This window comes from Aquarana catesbeiana, linkage group LG08 (genome assembly GCF_042186555.1).
Source record: "Aquarana catesbeiana isolate 2022-GZ linkage group LG08, ASM4218655v1, whole genome shotgun sequence".
NCBI classification, from domain to species: Eukaryota; Metazoa; Chordata; class Amphibia; order Anura; family Ranidae; genus Aquarana; species Aquarana catesbeiana.
In genome coordinates this window covers 165992912-166005892 of record NC_133331.1, presented here as the reverse complement: position 1 = coordinate 166005892, position 12981 = coordinate 165992912, and positions in this window count along the sequence as shown.

Sequence of the window (12981 nt, the reverse complement as noted above, 5' to 3'; positions counted from 1 at the left end):
TAAAAATTTTAAAAACGGACGTTTTTTCGGGAGAAGTGATTTTAATGATGCTTAAAGTAAAAAAAAAAAAAAAAAGTGAAATATTCCTTTAAATATCGTACCTGGGGGTGTCTATAGTATGCCTGTAAAGTGGCGCGTGTTTCCCGTGCTTAGAACAGTCCCTGCACAAAATGACATTTTTAAAGGAAAAAAAGTCATTTAAAACTGCTTGCGGCTTTAATGTAATGTCGGGTCCTGGCAATATGGATGAAAATCAGTGAGACAAACGGCATGGGTACCCCCCAGTCCATTACCAGGCCCTTTGAGTCTTGTATGGATATTAAGGGGAACCCCGCACCCAAATTTAAAAAGGAAACAGCAGTATACAGGCTCTGTACTCTGAACAGCGGTATACAGGCGATGCAAACAAGACAGGGGCTGTAGGTTTGTTGTTAAGTAGAATCTGTTTGTAATTTTGAACTGGTACATTTTTAACGTGTTTAGCTCCAGCCAAAAAATCTATTTTAAGCTTTTTGGAAAACATAGGGAAGGGTTATCACCCCTGTGCTCCTCTTCAGAAGATTTCACCTCACTTTTTGTCCCAATGACAAAAGTTTTTTTGAAAATTTGGGTTATTTTGTGAAACAAGGATTGGTGATAAAGCATCAGTGGAAAGGAGAAATGTTAACTCTTACAGAGGAGAGAATTTCCCTTCCTAGGGGTAGATTTCATCTCACTTCCTGTTGTCTCCTTCCGTTTGCAAGTAGGAGTCGTTTGTAAGTTGGATGTTTGAAAGTAGGGGCCTGCCCTATATACTCAGCAGAAATTTGGTCCTTAGGTGTTGTTGTGGCTACAACACTGTAAGCCCTCACAGGGCCCTGCTGTGAAATATTAGATCAAGAATTGTAATTACATGCCCCTGTTGAACAGGGGCAGAAAAATTGGGCCTTTGGTGGTGGTGGTGGTGCTGGTGCCACAACACTGTAAGTCCTCACTCGCTCTTGGTGGGCGCAGAAACGGGCCCTGCTGTGAAATATTAGATCAAGAATTGTAATTACATGCCCCTGTTGAACAGGGGCTGAAAAATTGGGCCTTAGGCACTGGTGCTGGTGCCACAACACTGCAACCCCTCACAGATACTCTAGTTGGAACGCAGGAACGAGCCCTGCTGCAAAGTATTGCATCAAAAATTGTAATTACACGCCCCTGTTAAACAGGGGCTGAAAAATTGGGCCTTAGGCACTGGTGGCGGCGCCCAGAACCAAAAATGTTCTTACAAGCTATCAGCGTGATCATTGAGGAGGAAGAGGATAATTACTCAGGATGGTCACTCAGCATCAGCATAGGCAGTCTTTGAAGGGATCTGAGATTTCAAAAAAAATTATTCGGTTACATCAGCATCAGGTGCTTTGTAGCTGGTGGTGATCCAAGACTGATTCATTTTTATGAAGGTCAGTCGATCGACCGAGTCGGTGGACAGACGCACCCTGTGATCGGTTACAAAGCCTCCAGCAGCACTGAATGTGCGTTCCGAAAGAACACTGGATGCAGGACAGGCCAGTAGCTCAATTGCATACTGTGCAAGCTCTGGCCAGTGATCCATCCTCAAGACCCAGTAACCCAGAGGATTTTCGGTGGGAAAGGTGTCCAAGTCAGATCTTGCCCCTAGGTATTCCTGCACCATGTAAAACAGATGCTGGCGATGGTTGCTGGAACCGACCATACCTTGGGGCTGCGGACCAAAAAATTGTCTGAACGCATCGGTCAGACGGCCACCTTCTCCACCGCTCCTTCTTTGACTGACCGAAGTCTCAGCAACACGTTGTCCAGAAACAGGAGTTTGTAACCTCCCAGTCTCTGAGAAAGCATTGCACAGACCTTTCTGCAAGGCCTCTCGAAGATGTTTCATCCTCTGCTCCCTCTGCGATGGCAAGATAAGGTCCGCAACCTTACCCTTGTAACGTGGATCAAGGAGGGTTTCCAGCCAGTATTGGTCCTTCTCCTTCATACCACAAATACGAGGATCCTTACGCAGGCTTTGCAGGATCAGGGAGGCCATGCAGCGTAGGTTTGCTGAGGCATTCAGTCCGAAGTCCTCTGGGTCACTAAGGACGACATGGTCCGCAGCCACCTCCTCCCAGCCACGTACAAGTCCATGTGTTTCTTGGGACTGATCCCTTAAAGACTGCTGCTGATGCTGAGTGCCAGGCTCCACCTCCATACTGACACAATCCTCCTCCTCGTCCTCTTCCTGTGTGATCGGTGGGCACGCAGGAACACTGTCTGGATAAAGGGGGCCTTGAGAGCTAAGGAAGTCCTCCTCTTCCTGCCTCTGTTCTGCCTCAAGTGCCCTGTCCATTATTCCACGCAGCGTGTGCTCCAACAGGTGGACAAGGGGGACAGTGTCACTGATGCATGCACTGTCACTGCTCACCATCCTCGTGGCCTCCTCAAATGGTGACAGGACAGTGCATGCATCCCTGATCATGGCCCACTGGCGTGGGGAAAAAAAAATAAGCTCCCCTGACCATGTCCTGGTGCCATAGTTGCACAGGTACTCATTGATGGCCCTCTGCTGAGTGTGCAGCCGCTGCAGCATGGTCAACGTTGAGTTCCACCTGATGGGCATGTCACAGATTAGGCGGTTCTTGGGCAGGTTGAACTCCTTTTGGAGGTCTGCCAGCCGAGCACTGGCATTATATGACCGGCAGAAATGCACACAGACTTTCCTGGCCTGCCTCAGGACATCCTGTAAGCCCTGGGTACCTGCCCAAGAACCGCTGCACCACCAGGTTAAGGACGTGAGCCAAACAGGGCACATGGGTCATTTGTCCCTGTCGGAGGGCAGAGAGGAGGTTGGTGCCATTGTCGCAAACCACCATTCCTGCCTTAAGTTGGCGTGGCATCAACCACCTCTGAACCTGCCCCTGCAGAGCTGACAGAACCTCTGCCCCAGTGTGGCTCCTGTCCCCCAAGCACACCAGCTCAAGCACCGCATGGCATCTTTTGGCCTGCATACTTGCGTAGCCCCTTGAACGGCTACGGAGCACCGCTGGTTCCGAGGACAAAGCACAGGAAGAGGCCATGGAGGAAGAAGAAGAGGAGGGGGTGGAGGAGAGAGGTGTGTCACAATCATTAGTAGTGGCATTTTGGAGGCGTGGTGGCGGAACAACCTCCAACACTACTGCACCTTATCCTGCATCCTTCCCAGCTGCCAGCAGAATCACCCAATGCGCGGTGAAACTTAGGTAACGTCCCTGTCCATGCCTGCTGGACCATGAGTCAGCAGTAATATGCACCTTACCGCTGACCGCCCTATCCAGCGAGGCATGGACATTGCCTTCCGCATGCCGGTAGAGAGCCGGAATCGCCTTCCGTGAGAAAAAGTGCAGTTTGGGTACCTGCCACTGAGGAACTGCACATTCCACAAACTCACGGAAGGGGGCAGAGTCTACCAACTGAAAAGGCAGCAGTTGAAGTGCTAGCAATTTTGCCAAGCTAGCATTCAACCGCTGGGCATGTGGATGGCTGGGAGCGAACTTCTTTCGGCGGTGCAGCAGCTGGGGCAGGGTAATTTGCCTGGTACAATCTGACGTTGGTGTACCGAAAGCAGATTGCCCACAAGTACTTGGCTGTGACACACCTAATTCTACACCTTCATTCCTCTCAGTGCAGGTCTCAGAGAGGACTGAAGGTATCGTGGGGTTGGAGATCTCAGCTGATGAGGAGCAAGGAGAGGTCCTCTTTGTTCTTTGGTGTGGGTCTTTTAGATATGCTTGCCAACGAACTGCATGGCAAGTCAACATATGTCTGGTCAAGCATGTGGTGCCCAAGCGGGAGATGTTTTGGCCACGCGAGATACGCTTGAGACATATGTTGTAAATAGCAGCGGTGCGAGCTGATGCACCCATCTCAAAAAAGGACCACACCAAAGAACTTTTGGAATAACGCGCATAGACAGCAGCGCCCTGCACATGCGGAGCTTTGGGGTGTGATGCAGTCAGTGTGCTGCCCTTAGGCTGGCCCCTGGAGGGCATCCTGCCTTGTTTGTGATGTGCCTCCTCCTCTCTCCTATCAGGCACCCACGTTGAGTCAGTGACCTCATCATCCCCTCCCTCCTCATCACTGGAGCAAACCTGGCAGTATGCTGCAGCAAGGGGAGCATGACTGCCAGATTGCTGTCCTTCTTGGGCACCCCCTCTGTCCATGCTCACGTTACTGCCTTCATCAAGCTCAGTATCATCATCAGAGCCTTCTAAATGCTGGGCATCCTCCTGGAGCATGTACCCAACACTGTGGTCAAACAGTTCGAGGGACTCCTCAGGAGGACATGGTGGGGCTAGGGAAGGAGTCACTGATGTGCATGGGTGAGAGAGGATGAGGAGGATGAGGACGGCTTGGTCATCCACTCGACCAAGTCTTCCGCATGTTGCAGCTCAACGCGGCCAGCTGCCAAAAAAAAGGCCAAGCGTGTCCCACGGCCACATGCTGATGAGGATGCACCGTCTCCACGACCAGCACTGTTGCCTCTAGGCACAGAGCCTGCTTGCCCTGCCTGTGGTAGTGATAGGATCAGGAAAACACCACCAACCTTCTACAGGTAGCTTTAGGTGAACACTGTGCAGAGCTCGCAAAAAAACTAACTTGTAGCTTATTTAGCTGCCTGCGGTAGTGATAGGATCAGGAAAACACCACCAACCCTCTACAGGTAGCTTTAGGTGAACACTGTGCAGAGCTCGCAAAAAACTAACTTGTAGCTTATTTAGCTGCCTGCGGTAGCGATAGGATCAGGAAAAATCCACCAACCTTCTACAGGTAGCTTTAGGTGAACACTGTGCAAAGCTCGCAAAAAACTAACTTGTAGTTTTAGCTGAACACTGTCAGGAGGACGCACTACACTAACTTGTAGCTTTAACTGAACACTGTTCAGAGGACACACTACACTAACTTGTAGCTTTAGCTGAACACTGTGCAAAGGTCGCACTACACTAACTTGCAGTTTTAGCTGAACACTGTGCAAAGCTCGCAAAAAACTAACTTGTAGTTTTAGCTGAACACTGTGAGGAGGACGCACTACACTAACTTGTAGCTTTAGCTGAACACTGTTCAGAGGACACACTACACTAACTTGTAGCTTTAGCTGAACACTGTGCAGAGGTCGCACTACACTAACTTGCAGTTTTAGCTGAACACTGTTCAGTGGTCGCACTACACTAACTTGTAGCTTTAGCTGAATACTGTGCAGAGGTCACACTACACTAACTTGTAGTTTTAGCTGCACACTGTGAGGAGGACGCACTACACTAACTTGTAGCTTTAGCTGAACACTGTGCAGAGGTCCCACTACACTAACTTGTAGTTTTAGCCGAACACTGTGTGGAGGACGCACTACACTAACTTGTAGCTTTAGCTGAACACTGTGAGGAGGACGCACTACCCTAACTTGTAGCTTTAGCTGAACACTGTGCAGAGGTCACACTAAACTAACTTGTAGCTTTAGCTGAACACTGTGAGGAGGACGCACTACACTAACTTGTAGCTTTAGCTGAACACTGTGCAGAGGTCGCACTACACTAACTTGTAGTTTTAGCTGAACACTGTTCAGAGGACGCACTACACTAACTTGTAGCTTTAGCTGAACACTGTGCAGAGGTCGTACTACACTAACTTGTAGTTTTAGCTGAACACTGTTCAGAGGTCGCACTACACTAACTTGTAGTTTTAGCTGAACACTGTGAGGAGGACGCACTACACTAACTTGTAGCTTTAGCTGAACACTGTGAGGACGACGCACTACCCTAACTTGTAGCTTTAGCTGAACACTGTGCAGAAGTCACACTAAACTAACTTGTAGCTTTAGCTGAACACTGTGAGGAGGACGCACTACCCTAACTTGTAGCTTTAGCTGAACACTGTGCAGAGGTCACACTAAACTAACTTGTAGCTTTAGCTGAACACTGTGAGGAGGACGCACTACACTAACTGTAAATAGTCTAGCTGCCTGACTGTGGTACTAATAGGATCAAAAGAACACCAGCAATTTTCTTCAGGTAGCTGTAAATACTGTAACAAGACAAGCCTGCCTGTCAGTAGGAAGATAACAGGAACGGATCTAGCTAAACTGAATACAGTGTATATGTATATATACAACACCTGGGATGCATATATATATATACACAATACACTGTAAGTGCAGCTAACTTACTGACTGTCCTGCCTAATCTAGCTAACTCAAATGAAATGACACTGTCTCTCTCTCTTTCTAAGCACGCCGGAACACACTACACAGGGCCGCCGTGCAGGCGGCCTTATATAGTGTGGGGCGTGTTCTAAACCCCCTGAGCCATAATTGGCCAAAGCCACCCTGGCTTTGGCCAATTACAGCTCTCTCTACTGACGGCGCTGTGATTGGCCAAGCATGCGGGTCATAGTGCATGTTTGGCCAATCATCAGCCAGCAATGCACTGCGATGCCGCAGTGAATTATGGGCCGTGACGCGCCACACGAATTTGGTGCGAATGGCCCATATTGTTCGCAATTCGGCGAATGGGCGAACAGATGATGTTCGAGTCGAACATGGGTTCAACTCGAACACGAAGCTCATCCCTAGTCATAATCTATCTATGATAAGGGTAAGTGTGGTTTATATAGACTATGCTGACCTAAGCCTGTACCCTAACTTACACATTTTTTTACAGCTATGTCTGCCTTTGTTTATAAAACTTGGACTTTTGGACTATTATTTGGTGTATACACTATATACCCAAGGTATATGGGCCAGCAGGTATGGAAAGCTATTGATTTTTTCCCGTATATCTCTGCATCTTGCCCTTATCCTTTTTAGGTAAAGAAAATTTACAATATTAATTGAAATGGGCTGCGGGTTTTTTTTCTGTTTATATCATACATGAGGAATGTACAAACCTATATGAAATATACATATATATTTTTTTTTCGGTTGGTACCTGACCTGTATGCTTTGGCCAATCACAGCGCAATGTGCTGTGAGACCTACGATTGGCCAAAGGCAGGGTGCCTTTGGCCAATCATGGCCCAGGGGCAAAGTCCACGCCCCACACTATATAAGACTGCTTACACAGCGGCTGTATGTAGTGTTTTATAGTGGACTGGAGAGAGATTAGGCAGGTTAGTTAGTCGATTGAGCGTGCAGTCAGTGTAGTGTATATAATACAGTGCAATCAGTGTAGTGTATATAGTGCAGTGCAGAGTATTTAGTGCAGTGCAGAGTATATAATACAGCGCAGTGCAGAGTATATAGTGCAGTGCAGATTATAGAATATAGTGCAGTGCAGAGTACATAATATAGTGCAGTGCAGAGTAAATAACACAGTGTAGTGTGGTGTGAATAACACAGTGTAGTGCAGTGTATATAATAAGTGTGAATAACAAAGTGTTGTGGTGCTACTGAACGGTGTCACCACTGATCCCATTTTTTTTTTTCATTAAGCATTTTATTTTTTTACATTTTTTTGGCAGTATCAGGTTCTGTTGCTTCATTATTAGTACTCCCCCTTCTGTGTCGCAGGTGTTATTCCTTCTGCATCAGCACAGCAGTGGTATACTTTATTTTTTATTTTTTCGGTGGTGCAGCAAAACTTATATATTTTTCTGTCCCCCCTTCTGCATTGCAGGTGTTTCTCTTTCTTTATCAGCAGTGGTTCCCTTTTTTTTTTTTTTTTTTGTGGCTTTTTGAATTTTTAGTTTCCAGCAGCAGCAAAAAAATGTCTCCATAATTGCTGTAGCTTCTTCTGAGTCGCAGGTGGTCTTCCTTCTGCGTCACCACTGTTTTTTTTTTTTGGCCTTTCTTATTTTTTTTGCATCTATTTTATTTTAGTTTTTTTTTCAGCAGCAGTAAAAAAAAACTTTCCACAATTGCTGCACCCTTATTTTCTTTATTAAAAAAAACTATAATAAAACAGTTTATAGCGCACCAAGCACAAAAGTATTGCACCCAAGCACCATATTTCCACCCCACATTCTATAATAAGAAGTTATAAAAATACCCCCAAAAAATCTCCATCATGTCCGAAAGGCCAACAAGGAGAGGCAGACACTCCCAGGCCACTAAAAGAGGTCAAGCAGCCTCTGTGTCTATAGTGAAAAGTGGTGGTCACGGACATTGTGCATCTTCTGCAGGCGGGCACGCTTGTCCTTTTTTTCCGCTGCTGGCCGTGTTATTGAGCCACAACATGCAGAAGAGTTGGTGGAGTGGATAACTAAGCCATCCTCATCCTCCTCATCCTCTGTCACCCAGGCTAATACTAGTTTGCCTTCCACTGCACCTGCCAAAGCGTCCTATTCCACCGGCTCCTTGTCCTCAGCTACTTCTTCTGTAGCCCCACAACCATGCATGGAGGAGTCACCTGAATTATTCGATCATAGTGTTGGTTACATGCTGCTGGAGGATGCACAGCAATTTGAATGCTCCGATGTTGGTTCCCAGGTTGAGGAAGGGAGTAACGTGAACCTAGAGAGTGGGGGTGCCAATGACAGACAAGAAACTAGCAGTCATGTTCCCTCAGCTGCAAGATACTGCCAATTTGCTCCAGTGATGAGGAGGGAGGAGATGATGAGGTCACTGACTGTACTTGGGTGCTTGAGAGAACAGAGGAGGAAAGTGAGGAGGAAGAGGCACGACTCCAATGAGGCAGGATGTCCTCCAGGGGCCAGCTTAAGGGCAGCCACCCTATTGCATCACACTACAGAGCTCCACAGGTGCAGGGCGCTGCTGACTTCCTCACTGACTTCCAAAAGTTCATTGGTGTATGCTTTTTTCAACACATGTGCAGCAGACGACAGCGTTGCTGTTTGCAATCTCTGTCTGAAACCGATCAAGAGTGGCCAGAACACCAGCTGCTTGAACACCACATGCTTGACAAGACATATGACAACCTGCCATGCAGCCCATTGGCAACAGCACCTGAAAGACCCACTTCATAGGAAAAAATGCAGACTTCTCCTTGATCCTCATCTGGGATCTCTATCCCTACTATACCTCAAAAACCTCCACTGAGAGGAATGAGGGTATAGCAATGCGTGCCACAGATACTTGCACCCAATCTGCTAGCAGTACACCCCCTGTTGATTTCACCAGGCAAATTTTGCTACTGCAGTTGCTGAACTATTAATAGGAATGCTGTCTCAGCCATCCACATGCTTAGCGTCTAAATACTAACTTGTCCAAATTGCTAGTACTACAACTGCTGCCTTTTCATCTGGTAGACTCTTCCCCCTTTCGTGAATTTGAAGAATGGGTTCCAAAATTAAATTTATTTTCACGTCTTGCCATTTCTGCTCTGTACCCTCATGTGGAAGGTAATGTTTTGGCCTTGTTGGACAGGATGGTCAGCAGCAATGTTCACATTACTGCTGACTCATGGTCCAGCAGGCAATGTCAGGGACATTACATCTCATCTGGGTAACTCTGCTGGCAGCTGGGAAGGATGCAGGACAGGGATCAGTGCTGGAGCTTGTTCCGCCACCACGCCTCCAAAAAGATGGTGGTGATTCTGCCACTTCTGTCTGCTCCACCCCCTCCTCTTCTTCTTCCTCTATGGCCTCTTCTGCTGAATTGTCCTCTATACCAGCAGTGCTCCTTAAGCATTCAAGGGGCTTCACAAGCAGTCAGGCTAAAAGATGCCATTTGGTGTCTGTCTAGGGGACAGGAGCCATACCGGGGCAGAAATTCTGTCAGCTCTGTAGGGGCAGGCTCAGAGGTGGTTGATGCCATGGCAGCTTGAGCCAGGAATGGTTGTATGCAACAATGGCACCAACCTTCTCTCTGCCTTCCAACAGAGATACTTGATACATGTTCGATGATTGGCACATGTCCTGAATTTGGTGGTGCAACGTTTCTTGAACAGGTACCAGGCTTACAAGATCTTCTGAGGCAGGCCAGAAAAGTCTGGGGCCATTTACAGCGGTCATACAATGACAGTGCTCGGCTGGCTGACATTCAATGGGAATTCAACCTACCCACATTTGTGACATGCCCACCAGGTGGAACTCAACATTGGCAATGCTACAGCGGCTGCACGTGCAGCAGAGGGCCATCAATGAGTACCTGTGTGAGTATGGCACAAGGACAGGCTCAGGGGAGCTTGGCTTATCTTTGCCACACCAGTGACTACTGATAAAGAATGCATGCACTGTTCTGTCACTATTTGAGGAGGCCGCAAGGATGGTGAGCCACGACAATGCATGCATCAGTGACACTGTACCTCTAGTATTCCTGCTGGAGCACACACTTTGTGGAATCATGGACAGGGCACTTGATGCAGAACAGCGGGAGGAAGAGGAGGACTTCCTTTCCTCTCAAGCTCCCCTTTATTCAGATACCATTCCCGCGGGGCCGCTAAATACACAGGAGGAAGAGGAGGAGGATTGTGTAAGCATGGATGTAGAGGATAACATACAGCAGTCTTCAAGGGATGGTTTTCTCCAGAAACCCAAGGAGTTGTACATGGATGGGAGGAGGTAGTTCCTGACGATGTCATCCTTAGTGACCCAGAGGACTCAGAATCTCATGCCTCCTCAAACTTACGCTGCATGGGCTCCCTGATTCTACAAAGCCTGCAAAAGAACCTGAGGATTCCGGGTATCAAGGAGAGCAATCATTACTGGCTGGTAACCCTTCTTGATCCACGTTACAAGGGTAAAGTTGCAGAGCTCATCCTGCCTTTGCAGAGGGAACAGAGGATGAAACATCTTCAGGACACCTTGAAGAAAAATTTGTGTAACACCTTTCCAGACACTGAAAGGTTACCATTTCCTGGACAACTTATTAAGAAATTTAAAAAAACGTATTATATACTCCAATTGGCAGACATGTGGCTCTTAATCAAAAAATGACATATCAATGGTGCAGTTCACATTCCTTGAAAGGGTTGTTAAAGAACCAAGAGGGGGTAACATAGACCAAAAATTACTGCAATGCGAGGCAAGGTGGATTTTTAAATGAAATGCTACCCGCCCACCAGGCATCAATGAGTCTTTGAGCTACAGGCCCTTTTTGGGGTAATTTTAGGCCTATTACCTGGGTCTGTTGATCATGGAGATTTGGACATTGGACGTTTGGACATGGAGGTAATAGAAAGATTATGGAGAGTAATTTAAAATTCAAGTGTATCATCCTGCTCCCACCTTGTTTTAGAGTTAGAAACTTGTACATAAGCATATATGACGTGCCGTGTGGTCTTGGGCTTTGCAATCTATAACCAGGTCCTGACATGTGGGACCCCTGGCATGGTTACGAACTGGGGGAACAGGGTTGTTTATCACCCCCCTTTGCCTGACCAAGGTTGTGGGGTTGAGGTGGTAGGAGTCCGAGGATTCCCATCCATGTCAGGCTTTTTGTGGCATAATTGTTTCATTATATAGTAATGACGTTGATCTATTTTGTCTGCAGAAAGTGAGATGATGTGGCTTAATGTGTAGGTATGTATTCATGGGGGGCTCGAGTTGGGTGCATGACGCTCGCTCTTCTCTGTCCATTGTAGGACAGAGTCTGGACGTTCGCTATTGAGTGTTGCGATATCCGCGCTGGCTCTAGTGCGCATGCGTGAGCTCTTGGCCGAAGTCTGTTCGGCGAGTGTGGACGGCTTGCTGCATTGCTGGGTTCCCGTTCTTGCCTGCCCCATTAACCTTTCAGTACCTTCCCACCGTCTCACCTGTATCTTATACTAATTAGGATGCCGTTTTGGCATCAAAAATAGGTATATAATCAGTCTGAAATGCAAGGACTGGATGAATGGTGTTGTGTTTGCTGATGGGGGATATAGGTAAGTTAATTTGAAGTTTTGTTAAGGGACAGATGGCTATGTTAACTATGTGGGCTGATTTGAGCTCACGAGATGTGTTATTATTTCATAGACCTTCTGGATGATGACTGTGGATGGAAGATGAGTCAGGAGACATTGGCTAGATAGCAGTAGTATTGTGGTGTTGCTCTATTTGCCATCAGTTAGATGGTAAGTGGCCATCCTTCTATACCTTGCTTGTAATGAATTTTTTTGGTTTCACTGGCACTCCTATGTACATCTATTGATTGTGAATAGGAGTTTTTCTTAATATGTATTTTTCCATTATCTGCAGAATTTGTCTCTTACTCTGTCTTTTCAAGCGAGTGAACACCTCTATGCCAAACTGCACTATTAAGTAATATCCTTACATTATTAAGGTATATATACATCTTATTATTCCCTTTTTTGCTCGTCTCCACATCTGAGTGGGGGCATTAACCGTATCCCTATTATAAGGAGCACTGAATATATATTGGATCTATTTAGGGACTGGTTGATGAAGTAATTGCAGGGCTTTCTGCGTTTTGGTGTGTGGTGGATACCTACACCCTCTTTTCCTCCTTTTCCAACTAGGATTTCATCTTTTTTAAGTATTCTACTATTATGGTCAGCTCACCAACCCATGTCCAATCGAGTGATTTTGTGTTTATTGGCAATTTCAGAAGAAATCACATGATCCTCTAATGATATTACTTAATGATATTACTGATCAGTTTATTGCTTTAAAGATACTGGTTGTTGGCTGGATCGCTCTCTTACGACACCTGGCACGTCATCATTTTTTGCGGGTTCCTCATAGATGTGAGTCCCCATATATGCTATTTTTTCCATCTAAATGGATGATATCTTGAAACGAATTCTGTTACGCTCCTAACTAATCTAAATGTAAACAATACTTATGTGTCTTTCTCTGTTTTTGAACAGGATCTCTGTTTTAAGTCAAGAATATAAGGTCCTGAAGAAGCAAAGATGTGAAACGCGTTGATCTCTTGACATTAGATCTCTAATCCATTGATATCCGAGTCTTTTTCTAATGGTTTTATAATTGTACAATATTTTTAACTTTTTGTAATAAAGCTATTAAGTAATATTTTGTTTATATGTCCCTTACTGGTATCGTTAAAGTCCATCATATCAGGTCTATATCTTAAATGTTTCAAGGATGAGGTACTCCCTTAGC